The sequence below is a fragment of the Rhineura floridana genome, chromosome 7 (assembly GCF_030035675.1).
Source record: "Rhineura floridana isolate rRhiFlo1 chromosome 7, rRhiFlo1.hap2, whole genome shotgun sequence".
Classification (NCBI taxonomy): Eukaryota; Metazoa; Chordata; class Lepidosauria; order Squamata; family Rhineuridae; genus Rhineura; species Rhineura floridana.
In genome coordinates this window covers 123,391,109-123,415,313 of record NC_084486.1, presented here as the reverse complement: position 1 = coordinate 123,415,313, position 24,205 = coordinate 123,391,109, and the positions used below count along the sequence as shown (strand labels likewise).

General features: G+C 43.5%; 1 long non-coding RNA gene across 1 annotated transcript in view; it reads right to left on the bottom strand.

Annotated features, from left to right (window-relative positions):
- Positions 1-10,970, bottom strand: part of LOC133389461 (uncharacterized) — a 30,735-nt gene extending 19,765 nt beyond the window's left edge. Inside the window, exon 1 of the long non-coding RNA XR_009764115.1 lies at positions 10,891-10,970. This is a non-coding gene — a long non-coding RNA (uncharacterized LOC133389461). The remainder of the gene's footprint in view (positions 1-10,890) is intronic.
- Between the last annotated feature and the right edge of the window lie 13,235 nt (positions 10,971-24,205).

The following is a 24,205-nucleotide window of genomic DNA, read 5'->3' as shown; positions in this document are numbered from 1 at the left end:
TCCTATAGGCTTTCAGCTGCAGCTGAAACCCTATCATTAGAAAACTAACTCATCAGGTGAAAGGCTAAGGTAGGCTCCTTTTCTCATATGTGTCATCTTTCCATTGGGACACAATTTCCTAACGTGAGAGAGTATTCAGTCCTGTGATTCCTCAACATTCAAAAGCTATGGTATATGGTGGGAGGGGTACTGTTTGAGTTAGAAAACTCATACACATCTAAAACCCATTCTTTCCCTTCCCCTGCCCATTTTTTAAAAGCATACAGAAGGGAGCTACTAGAATTTGTCTCCAATATATCATATGGTAAAAAAAAGTTAGGTGGTCATGGAGAAATTAAGGCACTTCTTCTAATCGTAAGAAAATGAAAAGAATTTAAGAAGAATTTAAATTACACCTGCAGAGGTGCTGGACACTGATGAATTAGATGTCAAATTAAAGAAAACATTTAATGGACAGTATTACAACATAAATCTTCCAACTGTCTAATTAGCTGAAGAAAGAAACGAAATCAGACTCAGCTCATACCACAGGGCCATTGAAATTATTTTGCATTCTGAATTGCTTTATTAATGTCAGACTTCAACTCTGGCACAGCAAAATACTTTGATTATCTGGAGTCTATATCACCACTCTGGTGGTGGCTGATGGCTCCATGTCAGGGGGACAGTGAAATGTCAGAGAGGGTTCCTGTGGGGAGGGTGGGAAGCCACGATATTAAGAGGCTAGGCGGCAGATGCTGGAGGGGTGTGAGGGGCAGGCCATGCCAGTTTCGGGGAACAAGGGATAGATGCATAATATCCATCCCCTGTTCTGGGCCTGCTCACCACCAGAAGATAACTGGGGGATGTACGACTCCATCCAACCTTCGACTGCTGTTGTGTAACGCCAGGTCTGTGGTACAGAAAACATCGCTCATCCATGACATGATCATGGATGAGAACGCAGACCTGATGTGTATTATGGAAACCTGGCTGGATGAGGCCTCAGCTCCTCTGCTTGAGGCCATGTGTCCAGCCGGTTTCCAGTACGCACAGCAGCCGAGGATGGGTAGGCGGGGAGGGGGAGTGGCAGTCATCTATTGGGGGTCCTTGAGCTTTGCCAGACTCCCTCTCCACGAGACCAAGTTTGTTGACTGCATGTACTGGAGGTTGGGCCCTAAGGGCAATTTAGGGATTCTCCTTGTGTACCGCCCACCCCGCTGCACAGCTGACTCCCTGACCGAGGTGCTCAAGGTTGTCTCGGGCGTGCGGGTTCTCTCCCCCAACCTTTTAGTTTTGGGGGACTTTAACCTGCATGCCGAGGCGGCTCTCAAAGGAGCTCCTCGGGATTTCATGGAAACCATGACTTCCTGGGAACTGCACCTTAGTAATTTTGGGCCCACCCATGTAGCCGGTCATGCTCTTGACCTTGTATTTGTCTCGGGAGGGGGAGGAAGTGCTCTGAAAATGGGGGCTGTTTCTTCAAACCCCGTGTCATGGTCAGATCACTATCTGGTGAACATGGACCTCTCATTGCTGCACACCCTCCGCAGGGGAAAGGGACCTATTAGGATGGTCCATCCCAGACGCCTGATGGAGCCAAAGGGATTCCTGAATGCGCTGGGAGATTTGGAGCCATCAGAAGGTCGCCCGGTCGAAACCCTGGTGGCAGAGTGGAATAGGAAGATCACCAGGGCAATAGACCGGGTGGCTCTGAAATGTCCTCTCCCCGTGAATAGAACTCAGATTGCACCCTGGTATACACCACGCTTACGGGGTCTGAGGCAGGAGGTGAGACGACTAGAGCGCCGGTGGCGGAAATCTCGCTCCGAAGACTATCGGACACTGGTTAGAGCAGCAATAGCTGCCTACCAAGTGGCAACAAAGGCAACAAAGAGGGATTTCTTTGCTGCCTCTATTGCATCCGCAGAGTGTTGTCCCAGGAGGTTGTTCCAAGTGGTCCGAAGCCTGGTTGGTCCAGTTGCGCAGGAACCCATGGAGCATTCTAAAGCCTCCTGTGACGCATTTGCCAAATACTTTGCTGATAAAATCGAGCGCCTGAAGAGCACGATTCCGTACGCCGTGGATACAGGAAGTGGGCCAGAGCTGGTCAGTTGCATCCCGGTCTGGTGGGATCGGTTTCAGCCTCTTCCCTCTGAGGAAGTGGACAAGGTGCTCTCTACTGTGAGGCCGACCACCTGTCTGTTTGATCCTTGCCCTACATGGCTCATTGTGGGCTGCAACGAGAGACTGAGCGAAGGGATCAAGGCAGTGGTAAATGCTTCCTTGGAAGAGGGTGCAATGCCATCTGCTCTCAAGGAGGCGGTAATAAAGCCCATCTTGAAAAAGCCCTCCTTGGATCCCCAAGAGTTGAACAACTTTCGCCCAGTCTCTAATTTACCATTTTTGGGCAAGGTGATCGAGCGAGTGGTGGCCAAACAGTTACAGACACACTTGGATGAAGCAGATTATTTAGATCCATTCCAATCGGGCTTCAGGACTGGACATGGAAGTGAAACAGCCTTGGTCGCTCTGGTGGATGATTTGAGGAGGGCATTGGATAGGGGAGAACATTCATTCCTCGTCCTCCTGGATCTCTCAGCGGCTTTCGATACCGTTGACCATGGTATCCTCTTGGATCGCTTGGAGGGAATGGGAATAGGGGGCACTGTTTTACGGTGGTTCCGTTCCTATCTCTCAGACAGGCACCAATGAGTGGCATTGGGAGATGAGGTTTCAGACCCTTGGACTCTCAATTGTGGTGTGCCACAGGGTTCTATCCTCTCTCCCATGCTATTTAACATCTATGTAAAGCCGCTGGGGGCCATCATCAGGAGCTTTGGGCTGCAGTGTCATCAATATGCAGATGACGCTCAGCTCTATCTCTCATTTAAGTCCTCACCAGAGTTGGCTGTGGATACTATTTCCAAGTGCCTGGAGTCCATAAGTGAATGGATGGGAGGTAATAGGCTGAAACTGAACCCCAACAAGACCAAGGTACTGCTTGTGGGAGACAAGAGAAGGTTAGGAGATATTGACCTGGTGTTAAATGGGGTAAGATTGCCCCTGAAGGACCAGGTTCGCAACCTTGGGGTCATTCTTGACTCCCAGCTGTCCATGGAGGCTCAGGTTTTGGCAGTGAGCCGGGCAGCTTGGTATCAATTAAATCTGATACAGAGGCTGCGACCCTACCTTCCTGTCCATCTGCTCCCATGGGTGGTACATGCCCTGGTCTCCTCTCGCTTAGACTACTGTAATGCGCTCTACGTTGGGTTACCCTTGAAGATGGTCCGGAAACTACAGCTGGTACAGAATGCGACGGCATGGTTGATTAAGAACAGCCGCCGCCGTGATCACATCACTCCAGTGCTAGCAGACTTGCACTGGTTACCAGTTGTTTACCGGGCCCAATTCAAGGTGTTGGTGTTAACCTTTAAAGCCCTACACGGTTTCGGTCCAGTCTATCTAAAGGAGCTCCTCCAGCATCACCAAATATGCTGCCTGACGAGATCAGCCTCACAAGACCTTCTCTCGGTCCCACCAGTTAAAACAGCTAGGCTGGTGCGGACCAGAGAGAGGGCATTCTCGATTGTGGCCCCCACCCTCTGGAATTCTCTGCCATATGACCTTCGCCATGCCCCTTCCCTGGCAGGTTTCCGCCGAGAATTGAAAACCTGGATGTTTAGGCGGGCCTATGGGACTCCTGGGTAATTTAGTTTTATTTTGTAAAGATGTGGGTGGGTTTGATTAATTAGAGGTTGAGGTTGTAATTGTACTTATATGTTGTATCTAAATTTTTTATGTACGCCGCCTAGAGTGGCCATTAATTCGGCCAGATAGGTGGCTTAGAAATAAAATTTTATTATTTATTATTATATAGTTTGGACTAAAACCTGCAGCAGATTCTACTGCCCCACTGGCATGGAGCCACCAGCTGCCACTGCTCATAAGCAGATGTTAAGCTTCTGGAAAGATGGAGGCTTGAATGTGACTACTTTTGAATGTAAGATCTTACTAATGCACAGAGCAATCCTACCAGGGTGTGGCCTGAAGTTTGACTAGAAGCAGAATGCAGAGTGGGTCAACGGGTACAGCCAGGAACAAAGTCCATCTTGGGTGAGATGGGATGAAGATGAGTACCAAAGCTGTCTAATCACCTACAGCAAGGATCAGGAACCTGTGGTCCTCCACGTGTTGTTGGATTACAATTCCCATCAACTGCAGCCAATGTTACCTGGGATGATGGGAGTTGTAGTCCAACAACATCTGAAGGGCCACAGGTTCCCCATTCCTGATACAGTGTACAGTTCAAAGTAAATTGGCTGCTGGATGGGAGGGAGGGAAATATCCTTGCTTTTCTGGCACCTGGTTCAAAACAATCAAGGCCCCTGGACTGACCAGTTTTTCTCTAATTGGCTAGAAATCCTATAAGAGCAAGAAAGGTCTTTATTGATTTGACAAGTCTCTAATTGTCATGGCTTTGAGTGGCTTCCCCCAAAGACTCCTGGGAATTGTTGTTCTATAAGGTTGCTGAGAACTTTCTTTTAGAAAACCATGGGCCCAACACCCTAATAAACTACAGTTCCTAAGATTCTTTTGGAAATTCCTGAACCAATCCAAGAGAGGTCTGGAAAGCTCACCCGTCTCTACTATAGACCTTTAAATATTCCTGGACTGCTGCAGGCAGTTGGGGAGCTGAGGGCGGTGCTTTGTCATGGTTTTGCTCTGAGCTGATAGGATGGTGCCCAAGGATAGTATTAGGGGACTGCTGCTCTTTCACACAGGATTCAATTTGTTGGGGGTGCTACAAGGCTCCATTCCCCACCTCCTGCCAGGAATAGGGAATGACTTGTAAACGAAGTCCTCTGAGTTTCATCCTCTACAACTGGAGAGCCTGAATGTGCCAGAGTGCCTTGTTGCTATGATGTTTGAGCCTGACACCACTTTCAGAGTAGAGGCTGAACATGCACTGGGGATGGAAAGCTCTGTCAATTGTGGTTCTCTCCATTTCTCATTTTCCCAATCTTAAATTCAGTTCTCCACATTTCTGCAGCAATTTGTGGTTTTTTTAAAATCCTCATGAAAATTCTCCAGCATTTTAGTGCAAATTTCTCCTAATAAACACATTTTTGTAGGCAGTTTAATGTACATATTTTTGCAAGCAATTTCTCCTCATACAACACATTTTGTATAATTTTCTCTAATATATTCATTTCAATGCACACTTTCCCTTAATATAAGCATTTTTGTAAAAACTGTTTAGTTGCAAACTGCAATGCAAAAGTCAAAGAAGTGCAAATTTCAAAGGATGGCTATGTTTCAGTTCTCATATTGTTTTAGAAAGTATGGATTTGATAGATTTCGGCTTTAAATGTGAACTGATTCGAATTTCTCAGCCATTCTGAACATGTGTGTGTTATGATGATGATGATCCCAGTGCACTTTTAACAATTCTCCTTCAGGGCTCTGACGAAGCAATCACCATGACAGTGGCTAAATACTTAAATCAGGCCATGATGATTAGGAAGGTCGTGACTGGGACGGGTTCCTGAGTATTTATAATTGCTAATTTATAATTGCTAATTGTTTTTCTTATGTGTCCATTCCTGTATTCTGTGTGTTTGTGATGGTCTGTAGACTTTGCAATAAAGTATTATTTATTTGGTAATAATAATAATAATAACTGCAGAATAAACAAACTCTTGCTTCTAACTGCAGGCCAAGAAACATGCTTCTTTGTTGCTGGCTGGGTAGACAGCACAACTGAAACTGAAAAGCAGAACAAAGGGAAGTCCAAGGGATGGAATCTAACTCCAGCCCATAATACGAAGTTGTAATATTTCTAACTTTTCAAGTGCCATGTTGCTATACAGCTTTTGTTTTCAGAATCGCAAGTAAATATAGGGTGATTGTGATTATGAAAAATCCACCCTCGGTCAGAGAAAGTTTTGAATGAGCAGACTTTTGGATGCTCCTCCGGATGAGGCTTTTGTACTGCATTCGCCCAGCCCTATTCACTGAATTTTTCATTTTTTTTCAATTAATTTTTATTCTAATTTTCAAAACCAAAATAATACAAAAAGAAAACAACACAAATCAATAACTAATACAATACAAAAAAAATACATATATATAAAAATATTGACTTCCGATTTGTCATAGTTCAGCTATAAATCTATAATATATAACAAACCTATCTCTTAATAGATTATAAAATCACCTTCCTCCAGCGGTTATCTTAGTTGGTTTCAAATCTCATTAACATCATATCATTTTAATATTCCACAAAAAGTCAAAGAGAAGTTTCCAATCCTTGAGATATATATCAATCAAATTTTTTTCTAAATAAACATGCCAATTAATCCAGCTCATCAAATCTACTAAATCCAGTAAATTCAAAACACTATAATTCAACTATAAATCTATAATATATAACAGACCTATCTCTTAATAGATTATAAAATCACCTTCCTCCAGCAGTTATCTAAGTTGGTTTCAAATCTCATTAACATCATATCATTTTAATATTCCACAAAAAGTCAAAGAGAAGTTTCCAATCCTTGAGATATATGTCAATCAATATTTTTTTCTAAATAAACATGTCAATTAATCCAACTCATCAAATCTACTGAGTCCAGTAGTTTCAAATCGTTCTTCTGTCATTATCCATATTGGGTCCATCTTCCATCTTTACGCACCCAAAAATCTTGCTGTCATAGTCATATAATAAAAGTCTGATAGGAATTTCCTCCATCACAGATATTTTCTTACCATCAAATCCAAACGTAACACTGAAGTATTGTTTCAAAGCCGCATCTCTGCTCCTCTTTTCCACATGATACACTAGTACATTTCTTGAAGGTTTTTCCATTGACACAAAACAGGGATTAATTCTATTAACTTTCTCCATTTCAAGTTCCATCAAATCCTTCCAGTCCAGGAATTTTTTTGAACCGATAATATCTTTATCTCCAATCTCTTCAATTCCTTCAGAGACAGCGCTGTATTCCAAACTGTAATATTTATCTCCAGGATCCGTCACAACCAGGAAATCCAAATCTTTTTTCATGTCCATATTTAAGCCAATCTCCATAGATTGAACCTTGCCTTTAATTTCTCTTTCATCCTTTTTTTGTTTTCCAGATCTATCTTTATTCTCCTTTCTCATAGAATCCTGAGTTTCTTTCAGCTCCTGTCTCATTTCATGAAATTCAGTTCTCCACGCTTGTCTATTATTTCTCAGTTCTTGTTTTATTGAGTTAATCCCATACATTATTTTCTGAAGCATGTCTAGAAATAAAGTCCCTTCTTGTACATCCATGATCTTCTTAATTGCCATTCTTAAAACCAAAAGAACAAAACTCCTTCAATTTTCAATGTCCCAAGCAAAGAGCAGTTTATTTCTTTATCCAGTTACAAAGGAGTTAATATTTCCAACCAACTAACGTCACACGCTAGACAGCCCTTATCTCTTATCTGCCTGAAAGTGTAAGAACAGCTTTAGTTCACAGCGTCGAAATAGCTAGTAGCAGAGAGAATGAGCAGATTCGTCAACAACAAAAAAAAAGTAGATCAGAAAAAATAGTCCCTTATATATATTACACAAAAGTCTTGTAAATCAAAAAGATTTCTTATCTCTCCCAATCAGAAAGCTCTCATCCGTTGTAATCTTTAAAACGCAATTTTCCATGTCAGCTTTTTGCAATAAAAAAAAAAAAGATAAGCTATTTATATTTTCTTCCCCCTTAGTTCCGTAAATAAAGAAGGAAAGTCTTACCTCATCTAGGTTATCTTAATTGCTGTTACTTTGACAAATCTCTTTAGCTATATAGATAAGAAAATGATAAATGTAGACAGGAGGTTTGCCTGCTAGTCCGTTAAAAAAAAACGGGTCACTTATCCAGCTGAGCTAGCATAAAATCCTCGCTCTGTCTGAACTGCTGGAAGACAGACAATTCTGATGAATTCCAGGCTCCAACAATCAAAACAAAACTATGTGGCAGATCTCACGCTTCTTCCTTATCCGGAAGAAATCATCCCCAGTCAGAAAAAACCCTTCTGACTGAATTTAAAACTGGATAAGTTTCATCCAAGACGGGAGCCCGTCTCAGAGGCAGCACAGGCGGAGGGATCCTCCTGGGAAGTCTTCACTGAATTTTTCAGATGGTCCTATTCTTATAATTGCTTCTGTTCTGGTATAGCACAGTGGGGAGAAGAGCCTGGCTGGGAGGCCAGAGTCTGTAATACATTTTTAAAAAAGATGATGATGATGATGATGTTTATGTTTATGTTTATTATCCACTCTTCAATACCAGGTCCTAGGGCAGGTTACAACAGTTTAAAGTTCAATATTTAAAACAATTCGCTGGAAGATGCTCCAGGCCAAGGAACATGGTTCTATATCCCTTGCTAAAGGTTGCCACCTCCACATATAGCTACATAGAAATGTTCCTTTCCACATTTTGCTGCCCTGCTGTAGCTGTTTCATATTCTTGGTATGCTCCTGCTATCGCTTTCTGAGGTTAAGCAATGCAGCAGCTGGTGTATTAAAGTTATCAGAGTTGTCCATCTTTGACATCTCTCTTCGTCATTCTTGCCTTAGCATTGGTTCAGAAAACCCTTATTTGTTCACAAACTCTCTGATTCTGGGTCTTTGAGTATTTTGTGCTCTTCCCATCCTTGATAGCTCTGCATTATTTATATACTTGTAAATGTTTAGTAGCTTAGATGTCATGGTAATGCCTGCACTACAAAGAATGAATAAACAAATTTCCCTTGGATGTATCAGTTCCTTCATGTTGGTGACTCAAAACATATCCCTGTGACTCATACTCAATAAGGCACAGATTTCATGGCTTGCATATTTAGTTAATATTTCCAGTATGGATGAGTGTTAGTAGAAATTGCTTAGTTTTCCAAATCCTGAACCCAGTTATTCTGGGTTACTCCCAAGTTACTCCTATACAAAGCAAAACCATGGAAATAACTTAGTTTGTGTGGAGCATTCACTCAGAATGTCCACACTATATTTGTTTGGATTAGATATCTCAGAAATGTTCATCAGAGCTACTGATCTGCCCTGGCAATGGCAAAGGCAAAATTCAAATTTGCCTTCTATAACATTTGGGACTTATACAAATAGTTATAGGGTTTGATATTTCATTGCTCACAGTTGAATGGGTCTCTGTATCTATGCAGTGAATGCTAGGGGTGCTTCCAGACTAAGGATGCTATTTTGGGGTGGGATTCAATCACACACCAGCAAATTCATGTTGTACAATTAATGTGCACTCTTGTGCAACAAACCCGCTTCCCTCCCCCATACTGGACTTTTTGCAATAAGGAAAGTGACAGAAAAATGCATGGGAACAATAGCTTGATACAATGTTATATAACCTCCCCACAAACAAATCAGTATGAATGCTCAATAAACAAGTCATCTGGAAGTGACCTAAGACAGTCTTCTTGGCTGAGGCCAATATGCCATCTATCCCAGTATTCTGTCTATTATACTTCAACTGACCTCGTTTTCCTGGGACAATGCCAAGAATCTACTGGCAATCCTGAATATATCACTGGGCCAGCTAAATCCCCACCTTTTGCAGAGGAGGGGGGTCTCCCTGCTAATTTATGCCTGCACAGAGGTGTAGCATGAGAACACGATTTTCTAAGTGGCAAAAGTGTGGTACTCCAGAATTTTTATGTGCCAAATGAAACAAGCTGAGCCGCCTGAGGCTTCTGAGGCAACTGCGCTGAGTCTCTTCAGTGGGCAAGAGGTAAGGAAAAGAGGATGAGCCTTTCTGTATTGTTTTTAATCTTCACAGAAACTGGCTTAATCAGGATGACGGTAAGGACTTTCAACCTATAGAGCTTATTTGTTGGGTGCTCTTAGCAGCTTCCTGTACATAGCAGACAGAGGAAGAAGGTACATTTTGCCATCCACACTATGCATTTAAAGCACTCTTATACCACTTGGGAACTGTACTTTGTTAAGGGCCTGCTAACTACTCTCCCCACCCTCTCCCTCAGAGAAGAAAGGCAGGATATAAATGTAAGGAAATAAATAAAAGCCACCGGATCATATTGAGAACTACCATCAAAGGCAACTTTAAAATGATCTCCAGCTAGTTGCCAACATATATGAGGTCCAGAGGTGGATATTTATATTTTAGAGACGGCACAGGATTCTTCCGTATTCTCCCCCAGTCCCCAATAAACTATGCATCAGATGTAGCTTCGTGTTTCTTTTTCTTACCCATTTTTATATAGGAAAAGCACCGGCAGGGACTAGAATCTTAAGGGGAGGATCAGTGTTTAAATTATAGCAGCCTTCCCCAACCTGGTACCCTCCCAATATTTTTGACTAGAACTCCCATCAGCCCCAGCAAGCACAGCCCAAACTTCAAGTTGGGGAAGGCTGAATTGGGGCAGCTTCTTAACAGCTGTTTTTGAAAGCTACAGGGAGACCATGATTTGTTCAAAATTGGTATGAGTCAAGGTTAATTTCATTAAGCCCTCCTCTGTCTTTCCCTCATTGAGGAGGTATGGAATAAGGTGTTGTTTAACCCTTTTCCTGCCAGTTATTTGTCTGTTTAAAATTGCCTCCCTGCACTTTTTCTCCCAGCAGGAGAAAAGATACTGGGACTCAAATCATTTATCCATACTTTTGCTTTTTAAAGTAAGGGTGGTTCTTAATGCCTTGGGTTTGTTTGTTTTTACTACAAAAGAATTTTCTTCTCCCTACCCCCTCTTCTCCTATTACTCCTGGCTTTGGACTGAAACAAAACCACACATCTTCCACCTCCCCCTCTCTTTGCTGCCAGATTGAGAATAAGATCCTTGTTAAACAGGAGACCGTGAAGCAGAGAGACAGAGAGAGAGACTCCCCTTCAGCCCAAGTTCTCTCCTCACCTTCCTCCTTTTCCTCTTTCCCATGCTTGCTTGCTTGTGTTTAGGGTTGCCAGGTTCAGGGCCTGAGACTGAGCCTGTATCTTTCGGAGAAGAGAAAGTCAGCCAAGTGCAGGTGTTCTTGCTACATTGTAATGGGAAAAACCACAAGGTGGAATTCTCCCTTCCCCCTGCACAACTTTTAAAGATACAGAAGACCTCTTGGTTGCCAGGCCCAGCCATGGAGCCTACACTCGGGGAGCCATTCCTAACTAATGGAGAACAAAAACAGGAAGAGAAGGGAGGAAGGGGAGAAGCAAAGCCTGCAAAAGCAACAAACACTTTAGACGAGGAATCAGCAGAGGGAAGAATAGATTGCCTTTCTGTCTATCATCCCCCACTGGTTCAGGTCACTTGTAATATGTGTTGGTGCTTTACTCCCAAGACCTTGAATATGGAGAATTTGGTTAGTCTTGTGCTTTTAACTACCATCAACAATAACAACAGCCTCTCCCTTGCAGTTTCTCTGTGCTTCCTGCATCCTTTTGCTTTACTCCATCCTCCACTGCATGACTAGACACAGCACACTTTTTACCCCAAAATAATTTCCTTATCTTGCTTGATCAAGTCCATTGTTTTGATTCAGTTCACACTTAAAGGCAAACCTACCTAATTTGCACCCTCCAAAATGATAATGGGAACCAAAACACAGCCGTCCTTCAAAATTCACCCTTCTCCAAATTTTGCAGTGCAGTTCTCAGACCAGCCAATTATCCTAGGATAAACTAATATATAAAAATGCATTATATTAGGCAACATTGCTTTGCAAAAAAACATGTCTATTAGGCAAAACTGCATTACATGTTTGTAGATCAGGAGAAATTTGCATTAAAGTGCTGATGATTTTATTGCAAACTGATGTGGAAGTGTGAAGAGTTGAAGATTGGAAAACTGAGAGAAACCAAAACTGACAGATTCGCCCATCACCGCTTGTGAACAAGGTGAATTCTTTCCCCCTCTTGCTTCTGACATCTTTCTTAAATATTTGGAAATTGTTGACATACAGCCCTTCAGTCTCCCCTGCTCCTGCCCGCAGCAAAGCCTATTCTGTTACCTCAACCTTCCCTCACAGGATTTGCCTTCTACACCTCTCATGATCCTCTTAGCTCTCATTTGAATCCTTTCCAAGTTGTCAACATCTGACTCCAGCTGAGGTGTTCAAGAACTTAATATAATTCACCAAATGAGGTCTTCTTACTAGAGCTGAATGAAGCAATAATCTTACTTTCCAAATCTTGGAAGACGCACAAAATGTTCCCTCCCCCCCTACACAGCACAATCAGCTACATAATAATAGACCTATGGAGGACTTGGCTTTCTGCAGCATTCAACAAACTGAGTTTGGAGGACTGCATGTTTTCAGAACTAAGCCCTCTTTTGCCCAGTTCATCATAGGTCAGAACTAAATTATTTTACTTAATTATTTTCTTACATTTATATCCTGCTGCTTTTTTTTCCATGAAGAAACCCAAGGCAGCATACCTGTGGTTCCCAGATGCTCTCCCATCAAGGTACTGACCAGACCCAAACCAGCTTGCTGTAGCTTCAGCAAGATGGTGGCCTCATGTGCCTTCAGACCATATCCTAGATTATCATGGTAAATCTTACCCAACCTGCATTTGCTGAGGTAATGTAATGGAGAGGGAGGCTTTGCAGGAAAAAAAACACTGTCCTGCATCCACTGATACACGCCTACACCCTCTGATTCTATCTTGTAAATGCCCCTCCAAGGGTCCTCTCCCAACTGGGTTATCTCTGGTTTCAGAACGTAAATAGTAGCCATTGACAGTCTTATCCTCCATGAGTTTGTCTAATCCTCTTAAAAAGGCATCTGAGTTGATGGCCATCTCTATTTCTGGCGAATTCCACAGTTCACTGTTCTTCAGCCTTGGGTCCCCAGATGTTCTTGAACTACAATTCCCATCATCCCCAGCCAGCTTAGCTGGGCAAAGGATCATGGGAATTTAGTCCAACAATAGCTGGGGATCCAAAGCTGAAGAGCACTGCCATAGTTTAACTATGGGCTGTGTAAAGACATACTTTTTTGTCTTTCCTGAATCTTCCAGCATTCAGCTTCAATGGATGGCCCCAGGTTCTAGTGGTGGGAGAACAATTTCTCTGTTCCCTCTCTCCACACCATGCATAATTTCAGGATGGCATATCCATTACATGTGTGAACAGTCAATGTGTTGTGCATAGATGGCGGGCAGCAGGATTATACCCACATGCCCCTCCTGGCACCTCCCTTACTCTCCCTCTGCACATTCAGCATAACTTCTGAAATAGCCTTCACAGGTAAAAACTGCAGGTGCTTTTTGTGTAGGTTCTTTCCTAAGTTCTGCTGAATGTGAGGGTGGAGCCAATGGGCCCTCTGTACGCACATTGACTGTACTCACATGTAAACGTGTGTCATCCTATCTAATTCCATCCTCACCTCAGCTGCATACTTCATTGGTACATGCAGGCTGCATCCTCTCCAGGGTAATCACCACAAATTATTCATATTCTCATATTCGGTTTGTCATTTCCTTAGAATGGTATACTCTAGGTCAGGAGAGGCCAACATGGTTCCCTCCAGAGGTGGCTACAACTACCTTCATCTCTGACCATTGGCCATGCTGACTAGAGCTAGTGGGAGTTAGAATCCAACAACATCTGGAGGGAACCACATTGGCCATGCCTGCAGTAGATGATGGAATTCATTATGTTTTATTAGGAGGCAATTTTTTTTTAAAAAAAGCTATACTATTATCCAAAGGAGCAGGATTCTTCCTCTCTTCTCTTTCCCTCCTGCAATGTCATAATCTTCAACTCCAAACAACAGCAATGCTATTAAGCCCAAAAGAACATGAAGATGACACCTCATTAGTTCCTTCTTTTCTAGTATAGTTTAGAACATTAAGGTTTTTGGTTTTTTTACAAAAAGTCAATGGTGACATGGCCCAACTTGGAAACACATGTCTAAGCATCTGTTTTAAATCAACTAAGGCCTGTGTTTTTCACTGCAGTGTGCAAAAGTGGAAGGCCACAACTGGAATGACGTGCAGGAAGTAGATAATACTATGTGCCACGAAAGTCTATAATTTTGTGCTTAGGATCCAAATGGAAAAAGGATTTGGGATGGGTTCAATTGCTAGGTTTCCTTGCTATAGCTAATAGGGCTTGCTGTAAGCTTCCAAGTTGCAGAGGACGTGTTTGCAAAATTAAGGCTAAGAGTAAATTGGCTTAGGACGAGGGACCAGCACACTATACAATGAACAACAACAAACCCAAAGGAAATTGCCCCAGACATTGTTGAGGTTCAGGCAAGGAGCCAAGTTGGGGGATCAAGGCAGAGCAAATAGCTAAGTGAAGGGGTGATGCAAGAAGCCTGATTGTCATATTCCCAGATAAAAAGTCAAAATCCAGGCATCAGTCTTTGGGGATGCTAGGTTGTGGGCTAGCGATCAAAGTGGACACTTGGGAACAGCAATACTGGATTCTGGCTGGGGTTAAGGAATGGGCCATAGAAATGTTGGTGTCAGATAGGTTCAGCAGATAATTATAGATGTAATCACAAGGTAGCTATTTAGGTCTAGAGCAGGTCTGCAACCCCAGCAAGCATAGCCAACAGCCAGGGATGATGGGAGTTGTAGTTCGGCAACATCTGGAGGACCAAAGGTTCCCCACACCTGGTCTAGAGAAATTCCAGTAAGGTAGGAGCAATAAGAAGCAAAAACAGATAGGAAGGAGAAGAGATCAGGGCTGGTGCAGGAACTGTGACAGCCAGTTAGGAAGCCCAGATAGCCATGTGGTAATAGATTGTTACAAAGGTAACGTGTGCTGACAGTGCCCTGGAACTAGTTGGCTGGTCAGGCGACATTAGGAACTTTGGTCCTGAGGGCCAAATGCAACCCTCCAGGCCTTTCTATCTGGCCCTTGGGGTTCCTTCAAAGCCACATCTTCTTCCCAGCCACACCCGTTACTGGCCCTGCTTTGCATACCCCTGAGTGCTTTTTGCCTGGATGGAATGTGTCCTTACACTGATGCCGCTTGTTTGCCCAGATGGAGGACAGATAGAGAGGGGTGTATGAGAATGTGCAGAAACTAGCCTCCTTTAACATTTTCATTCATTGCTCTTCCACCCACGTTTGCCTTTAGCCCCACCCACCACTGGCATGTAGCCCCTGGAAGCCTGTCTAGCTGGGAGTGCGGCCCTTCGCCTGAACTCAAGGTTGCATATCCTTTGATCATAGTGGTGGAGCACAGGCTTTGCATGCAGATGGTCCATGTTCAGCTCTTGGCATATCCAGTGAAAAGGATCAAACAGCGCCAGAGGTGAAAGACGCTTTGCTTGAGACCTGGGGAGCTGTTGTCCCTTGGAGGAAGTGTGGAGAATGCAGGGCTAGATGGAGAGCCTGACCTGAGAGAAGGCAGTTTCCTGCGACAACACAGAGTCGCTCTCGCAGCTGCTTCTGCCTTCCACTTCCTAAATGTCCCCTGCTTCCTTAACTCTTCCCATTATTCCTTGCTTCCCCTTACACCTTTAACTCCCTCCCAAAACACCTATGTGGTAACATCTTTCGGTCTCTTAACATCCTTTTGGATCATGCCATATCTTCTGTGAAGCCTGTGGCTTAAATCCATTAATTCTTGTCCTTTACTGAAACAAACACAAACTATCTGTGACTGTGTGTACACACCATATATTTAAAGCACATGACTTCCCCCAAAGAATCTTGAGAACTGTCATTTTTAAGGGTGCTGGGAATTGTGGCTCTGTGAGAGGTGTACTACAGGTCCCAAGATTCTTTGGGAGAAGCCATGTGCTTTAAATTGGCTTTAAATGTATGGTGTCAACGCAGCCTCTGACTCCCCTTGCAGATATTCAGCCTCTGTTCCCCTTGCCTTTCCCCTCCCTTTCCCCAGTGTCTCTTCCGCTGTTGAAATGTATATTGTAAACTCCTCAGGGTAGGCTTATGTTCCTCCTAAGTGCCAAGTACACTGCATAAATATATAGCGTAGTGAAATCAGTTTATTTGCTTGATGGGCAAAATAAATATGTACTGTAGACAGTGGTCTTATTTGCAGCAACTGCCACTAAACAAGAAAATATTTGTGGATTCTGAACTAGTGAGTTGCCATTATGATGTTTATTCATATAACTGGGAAGCAGAACCAACTCCAGGGTTGAGGGTTGACCCTTGGCAAAGTGGTGGTCCCCTCCTATGTCAGTGGGGTACCTGACTGCAGCAGCAGGTAGCTGTGAGGTTGCCATTTACATTTCCCACAATGCTACATCAGGCAACTCTTGGGCATGCTGAGAAACTTAAATGACACAGGGCAGCTGCCCAGGGTTTCCAGATGCTGCCATCAGGCATGCTAGGAAGACATGCTATTCAGTAAAACAACTGGGACGCTGCAAAAAAAGTGTTACAGTGTGGAGAACTTCTAATGAGGGGTCCGTCCACTCCATTCTATCTTCCCTCCCTCAAGTCAGTCAGCATTCTGTGCTGATTAAACATGCTCAGTCTTCATTGGGCTGTTTTCCCCTTTGTTTTGTTTTGATGGGCATACTTGAGCCCAATCCTAGCAACATTAAATTATTTACTTTGTTGATGTTTATGGGCAGATCTCACTTCCATTCCTGAGGACATTTCAGTCCTCCTCACTGTGAACCAGGAAGTGATCCATCCAGACAATGTGATGGCTTTTCCTACTCTTTATGTTAGTGGCAATGTGAGTTGAACAGTTAATGTGCATAACAAAGGGGCCATTGTGCACATTCACCACACTTCATGGAGAATGTGCACATAATCTGTCTATGAAGACAGAACTGTGCACATTCCCTAGTCTATATACATACTCTCTAATAGTTCTCAGGGAACATGCATAACTCATCAACATTTTGTACATTCTCCTGTCAGTATGCATAATCTCCAACAATCTTTATTGGAGATTATGAGTAATGCCTGAAGAGTGTACAAAATGTCAACAAGCTATGCACATTCTCCAGGGCTTGTTGGAGATTATGCATATTGACTGAAAAATGTACAAAATGTTGTCAAGATGTGCACATTCCCCAAAACTTGTTGGAGAGTATTATATTGACCGGGAAATGTGCACAGTTCCCTCTTCATGGACCCCTTATGTGCACATTCTCCATGAGGTGTGCTGCTGAATGCCCTCAGTGACAGGTTGTTATACAGATGAATTGCTCAATTCACATTAACCCTAAGATTATATATAGATGATATAGGTATATATTTCTCTCTTCTTGTTCCAGCCCCTCAATTTTATTGCCTACCAACACCCAATTCTCAAGCCCCCCACCCTCAACATGCCATGCCATCAAGTCACCATGGGGCTATTTGGGATTTCCTCCATCCCCTCAATTCTTTCCCCCTGAATATTCATTTTATTTTTGTGTGTATTTACCTTGGGGTTATCCAGAGTCTGCCAGTACTTTTCTATTGTGCATTGGTGGTGAGGTTTTGACTAAGTAAGCACAAGCACAGGAGCACTTAGATGGGTATTAGTATATGAAATTGCCTACTGTCTGCAGGTAAGGTAGCTTTTGTTGTTTAATTCATTGTTCATTATGTTGCTAAATGTGTTTTGTCAAGGCCTGTTAAGTTTTGAAAATGCAAAATGAACAGACAGCATTGATGAGGGTTAAGCAAACACAAGTGCTTTCTCAGCAAGCTCTGGGCCACAGTAGCAGCCCACCTAAGGCCTGCCACAGCAACTCAGTTCTATGGGGGCTCCTGATATGAGATTACTAGGTGCAGGGGAGGGAATAATCTTGGGTTCATGTGAGTCCACCCTTATCTCTCCACAGTTCTCTTCTAGAAAATGCAATTAGGCAAAGCCTCACTGGAACCCATGTGGCTAAATATGCCGAGCATCTTATATGGATGTTGTAAATCATCAAAGGATGCTAAATCATTGCTCTGCAGAGAACTTTACTATGCACGAGAGGCTCTTGCTGCAAGTTATAAAATGCCTTGTCCAGAATGTCCCATACGGGGGAGAGGAACATTTTGGATATACTAGAGTTCTTGCTGGGTCAAAAATGCATACCATGAACAACTGCTGTAAGGAAACTCACCCAACTCTGGTGGCATGAACCCGATCATCCAAATCCCTTGTCCTCTCATGTATTCCTGTTAACAAAGTGATTTAAATAATGAAGACAGAGTCCAGAGAGAAAAGTCCTGATAACACTTTACTGAGCAAACTGAAGAAAAACAGTGTATTATTTGAGGAGAAAGGAATAAAGAGATTTTGTCGTTCAGTTAAGGCCTTGTACCAGCAGGGAGGCATACAACCAAACATATAGAGGAAAACTCCCTCAGAACTTAACACAACCAATCAGGGCACATGCTATCTCAGAAAATAGCATGCCACTCTGCCTGGTTACCAAGCAACACTTCCACTCATCCCCCTCTTAGCTAGTTGACCTTAAAACTAAGGGAATTAACCTTTAAGTCACAAACTGAATGATCCCTGCTGTTGCACTTCCAACAATTCCCTCCTCCATTCCTTGGCATTCTCTAATCTTATTTTGCCAGGATATCTGAATTAGCAAACTATGTTTAGTGGTGCCTCTAAATCATGTTTGCAGAACTACATTGAACCATATTTTCAAACCATTGTTTCAAGTAGGAGTAGGTAACCCTTTTTTGCCTCATCTTGACTGATTGCCCCAAACATGCTGCTGTGTCCCGTGCTGTTCCCCTCAGAAAAGCAATGAGTTTTTCTTGCTTTCAGTTCAGTTAAAATGCCAAATGGGAAACTATAAATCATATAGTGCTGTGGTCAAAATAATTGTTCAACTACATTATCTTCTTATTAGGTCAACATAGTGGCTTTGTTCAAATGTCATAAGCTGTGGTTGGGGGCTCTTGGATGTGCTGCAGGCTCAGGAATTCCATTTACCTCTCTCCTTTCTTGCACATGGATTCGCTTCTCCACTTCTTCATATTCTCTCATCACAGGTTGCTACAATGTCCAAATGGGCCATGTATGGTTAGTATTTTGCTGCTAAACCAGAGGTGGTGAAACTATAGCCCTTGGGTTGGAATGGACTTACCAAACCTCTGCAGGTGGCCCACCAGCCCCTGGCAAAATCAGGCACCCATCACAGCACTGAACTAAGTGGAGAGGTTAAAACTCTCTGTGCAGCCCAGCCCTGCAATGGAAAAGAGGGTGGCATGTGTGTGTGCCTATGTATTTGAGAGGGTGCTCTTGATGTTTGTGTGTGTGTGTGTGTGTGTAAGAGTCTGCTATGTGCCTGCATATGTGGCACTGTGTGTGCTACATGTGTGATGTGCCTATGCGAGTGCCTGCGTGTACATGTTTGCATGCATGTGTTCCTCAGAGGGAACTGTGACCTTCAGGCCACAAAGGGTTATGAAAAATATGTCTCAATGCAGGTTTGCACACCATGATTTGCAGTTTCATTTGTTTCCAACAAAAAAAGTTCATAGAGTGCTTGGCTGATAGATACTTTCAGAACATCATAGCAAAAAAACCACAAAAAACACTCCAGCACTGTTTAATTTAACCCAGAGTTCCCAAAGGTCTTGGAACTGAAGGCTCCCCCACGAATGTCACAGAGAGCCTTGCAAACCAGGCAGTTGAAAGAGGATCAATGGTCCACTGTGGCCTCAAAGGAAATCAGCCAATAGCATTAAGAGAAGTAAAGAAAGCAGAGAGGACAGAAATAAAGGATTACAGTGGGAAGTGCAAGATGCTCAGAGGAGAGGTTTGACAACTCTCACAACTACCCAGCTAGCTATTTTTACATATGTTGTTAATTGTCAGTCCCTCGCTGCCTTTTCCGAATGAGCCAGATATGATGAAGGCACACTGATGGGCACTCCTCCTGCCTGGATTTGTTAGGATTCATTTGGCCTGGTTAACTGGCAGGGCCGGTGCCAGGCTTGACTGGGTTCTTGGGCAACAGCCTGCCCTGGGCCAGAAGCACTATAGCACAACCCCCCATACAGGCAGCACGGGGCTAATAAGCCTGCCTGTGCATCCCACCTACCTTTCCCATCCCTATGAATGACATGTGTGCTGGGCGCACATGTCTGCCATCAACCAAGATGGCAGCAGTAGTGTCAGCCCCTTCAGGAAGCCCTTGCTGCCAACTTGGTTGATGGCAGGCTTGCACACACAGCACACATGCCATTCGCAGGAGAGGTAGGTGGGGCATGCATGCAGGCTTATTGAAGCCTGCACTGACTGTATCAGGGTGGTGGTGCCTGGGAGCTCTCTCTCTGCTATCCGCGACAGAGTTGGGAACTAATGCTGCTGCATATCATGGAACAGGAGCACTATCCTCCCACCCTAAGGAGGGGCCCCTGAACTGCAGGGGCCCTTAGCCAGGGCCTGATCTGGCCACACTCTGGCGCTGGCCCTGTTAACTGGTACTTAGGTTATGCAATCAAAACAAGAGCCCATGACACAGTCCTGAACAATATTCTTTCTGTTCAGAGAGCAAAGTGATTGTGCAATACCAGGAAAAGTTCCATAGTTCACCAATAAATTCTCTTGTAACTCAGTTTGTTATGTTTGCCTGTTTGAAGCTGGAAATAGCTGGATTGTCTTTCAGGCTGCACTGGGACAAGTCCCATAATTCAGGTTATGGTGTTTTCATGTTCTGTCACTGTTGCAGCATAGTAATGGGCTGAGATAATGTTTACATTTCCATACTAACATGTTGGGATGGCTCCCCGCAGAGCAATTTTTGAGGGAGTATTTTACACACACGCACACCCCCCCACACATATCAAGCCATGAAGGGGCTGTAAAGTTTAGAGTCAACTGTTTAAACTAAGGTAAGATGCACAAACTATTTTCCACAGAATGGTTGCTTTCATTTATATTATATCATATTTACTTATGTTTACTGCTGATGGTAATCCATCTAGTCCGTAGACTACACTCTTGCTTTCTGTTTTCTTCAGCCATTCTGTTAGCCTGGTATTTCCATAGAGATTTAAAGAAAGAAAGAAAGTACAGAGCCACACACCCCATCTCAAAATGGGCTGCTTTCCATGCAAAATATGCTCTCACTACAGAGGTACCAAGGCCTAGAGCAATGCCACTCATTCCCAGCAACTGGTATTCACAGACCTTACTAATTTGCATTTTCCAAAACAACACGTGAACCAAAATACATCTATCCTTCGAAATTCACACTTCTCCAAATTTTGTGATGTAGTTCTCCAGGTAACTATGTACAAAAAATGTGTATATTAGAGGAAAGTATGCATAAAATGCATATATTAGTGAAAATCACATAGGATATGCATTATATTAGTGAAAATGAATTGCAAAAAAATTACATACCTGGCAAAATGGCATACAAAAAGATATATAGAGAAATGCATGCTAAAATGCAGACAAAGTTTTGTGAGAACTTAAAAAAAGTTTGCAAACTAATGCAGATATTTGGCAAATTGAAGAATGGAAAAACGAGAAACTGAGAGAAACCAAAACTGCCAGATTCATCTCTCCCTCCTTTTCTGTACAAATATAGGTTCTGCGCAGATAACCCAATTGAAGTCGACAGTGGGTATCACCCCCTTCTCTCCCACACTGATTGTATGCAGATATATTGACTGAACAGAGCAAATGTTGTAATGGTTGGCCACTAAGCACATACTTTTCTACAGATGACCCCGACATTAGGCAAGGTGAGGCGGTCCGTCTTTTTTAAAAGCTTTGCTGGCTATGACTGTCACCAGAAACTGGCAAGCCTTTTTTTTTTTTAGTGTAAAAAGAATAAAAGGGGGTGGAAGAAAATAAATCCCAGCCACCTCATTTTAGAGCGGAGGTGAAGGACCTCAGGCCTCGGACTAAATGTGGCCCTTGAGGCCTTTCCATCCTGTTCTTTAGGCAGGGACGGATTTAAACTTGTTGTGGCCCTAAGCTATAACATCAGTGAGACCCTTCCCTCAACAAGTATGTGCATTGCTTATAGGGTTAGCGCAGTCGACGCCACCAACATGTGGCCTGTTTTCTGCAAGAAACCAAAAGGCCGCATGTGGCCTCTAGATCTGGTTTTTGCAACTGGACATGGAGTTGGTGATCTGAATGTGGGGGGCCTTACATCAGTCCCTCTGTCATGGACAGATCATTGTTTGCTGAAGTTTAGACTCACAGCAGCTTTTCCCCTCTGCAAGGGTGGGGGACCTATTAAGTCCGCCCCCAGAGACTAATGGATCTGGATGGTTTCCAAAGGGCTCTGGGGAGTTTTCTGGCTGATAGGGCTGGCGCTCCTGTCGAAACCTTGGTTGAACTGTGGGATACAGAAATGACCCGGGCGGTTGACATGATTGCTCCTGAGCACCCTCTCCTGTGTAGAGCTCGTACGGCTCCATGGTATACCCCAGAGCTGAGAGCGATGAAACAATATCAGAGACGGCTTGAGTGCAGATGGAAACGAACTCCTGGTGGATGCAATTACACACTGGTAAGTGCCTATGGTAAGCTGTATTTAAGGGCAGTAAGGGCAGCAAAAAACCAATAAAAACACTGTTATCTTTTCGGCGCCAGGTCAAGACTTTCCTCTTCTCCCAGGCATTTTAGCATGTGTTTTATACTGTTTAAATTTTTAAATTGTGTTTTAAATTGTTTTTATAAGATCTGTTTTAAATTGTATTTGTTTTAATGTTTTCAGTTACTGTAAACCGCCCAGAGAGCTTCGGCTATGGGGCGGTATACAAGTATAATAAAATAAATAAATAAATAAATGTGTACGACGTTCTATAGAATTGTTTATTGTTTACTGTTGTCGGCAAGTGAGCTGCAACAATGATATTTAATACCTATCAAAAATTATCTTCATTTTGTATGATGTTTATGGTTTCCCAATGGCAATGTTGTAAACTTTATTTCTTTCTAAAGTGAGGCCCCTCGTAATGTGAGGCCCTAAGCTGTAGGTTATTTACTTGTACGTAAATCCGGCCCTGCCTTTAGGCTATCTCCAGGCAATAGCCCCTCCTCAGCCTTATCAGCTCTTGAGTCCCTCATTTTTTGCTGGCAAAAAAAATGGCTCAACATGTGAAAGTCTGAAGGGCGATTGTAGCCGATGTAGGGAGATTGTCCCTTCAGACCTTCCCATTCACTTTACAAGGATCAGGAATGGAGAAGGTGGGGCAAGTAGACCTTTTAGAGGATGGGTGGCGTGCACCCCAGCCCCATTCAGCAGGGGTGAGGCATGTTTTCCGCCGGAGGGCCTGCATTCCCTCAAGGACAGTCTCCTAGAGGCCACATCCCAATGGTGGATGGGGCCAGAGGCAACAGTAGGCAAAGCAACAGATATAACTGTACAGCAGGCCACACAAAAGTCACACATGTCTCTCCATCCCAGCGTTGTAGTGGATACTAAGGTTGCAGTGGATAGCTTGATGAAGATGTCAACCCAGTGTGCAGCAGCTATGAAAAGGGAAAATTCCATGCTAGGGATCAATAAGCAAGGAATTTAAAATAAAACTGCTGATATCATAATGCTGTTGTACAAATCTATAGTACAACTGCATTCTGTGTGTAGCTCTGGTTGCCTCACCTCAAAAAGGATTTTGCAAAGTTGGAAAAGGTTCAGAAACGAGCAACCAGAAGGATCAAGGGAATGGAGCAACTCGAGGTGACATGATAGAAGTGTATAAAATGATGCATAGCATGGAGAAAGTGGACAGATAAAAGTTTTTTTCTCTCTCTCATAACACTAGAACTCATGGACATCCAATGAAGCTGAATGTTCGAAGATTCAGGACATACAAAATAAAGTATTTCTTTACCCATAGGTAAACTACAGAATTTGTTCCCACAAGAGGCAGTGATGGCCACCAACTAGGATGGCTTTAAAAAAGGATTAGACAAATTCAAGATGGGTAAGACCATCAAAGGTTACTAGCAGGGCCAGCCCCAGGCATGCCAGGGACCTTGGGCCCCAGACAGCCCCGGGCCCCAGCACGCCCCTTCTGCGATTCGCGGCAGGATTGGTACCACGGATCGCAGGGCAGGAGATCCCAAGCTGCCCCCCATTCCCCCACTCTACTTACCTTTCTCTGTGCTGTTTTTTCAGCGGCACGCCTGCACGCACAGGTTTCCCATCAATCAAGATGGCAGCCAAGGTTTCCCTAAGGGCTGAAGCCTCTGCTGCCATCTTGGTTGATGGCACACCGCGTGCTGCACGCGCACATTGCTGCCATCAACCAAGGTGGTGGCAGAGGCTTCAGCCCCTTAAGGAAACCTCGGCCACCATCTTGATTGATGGCAAACC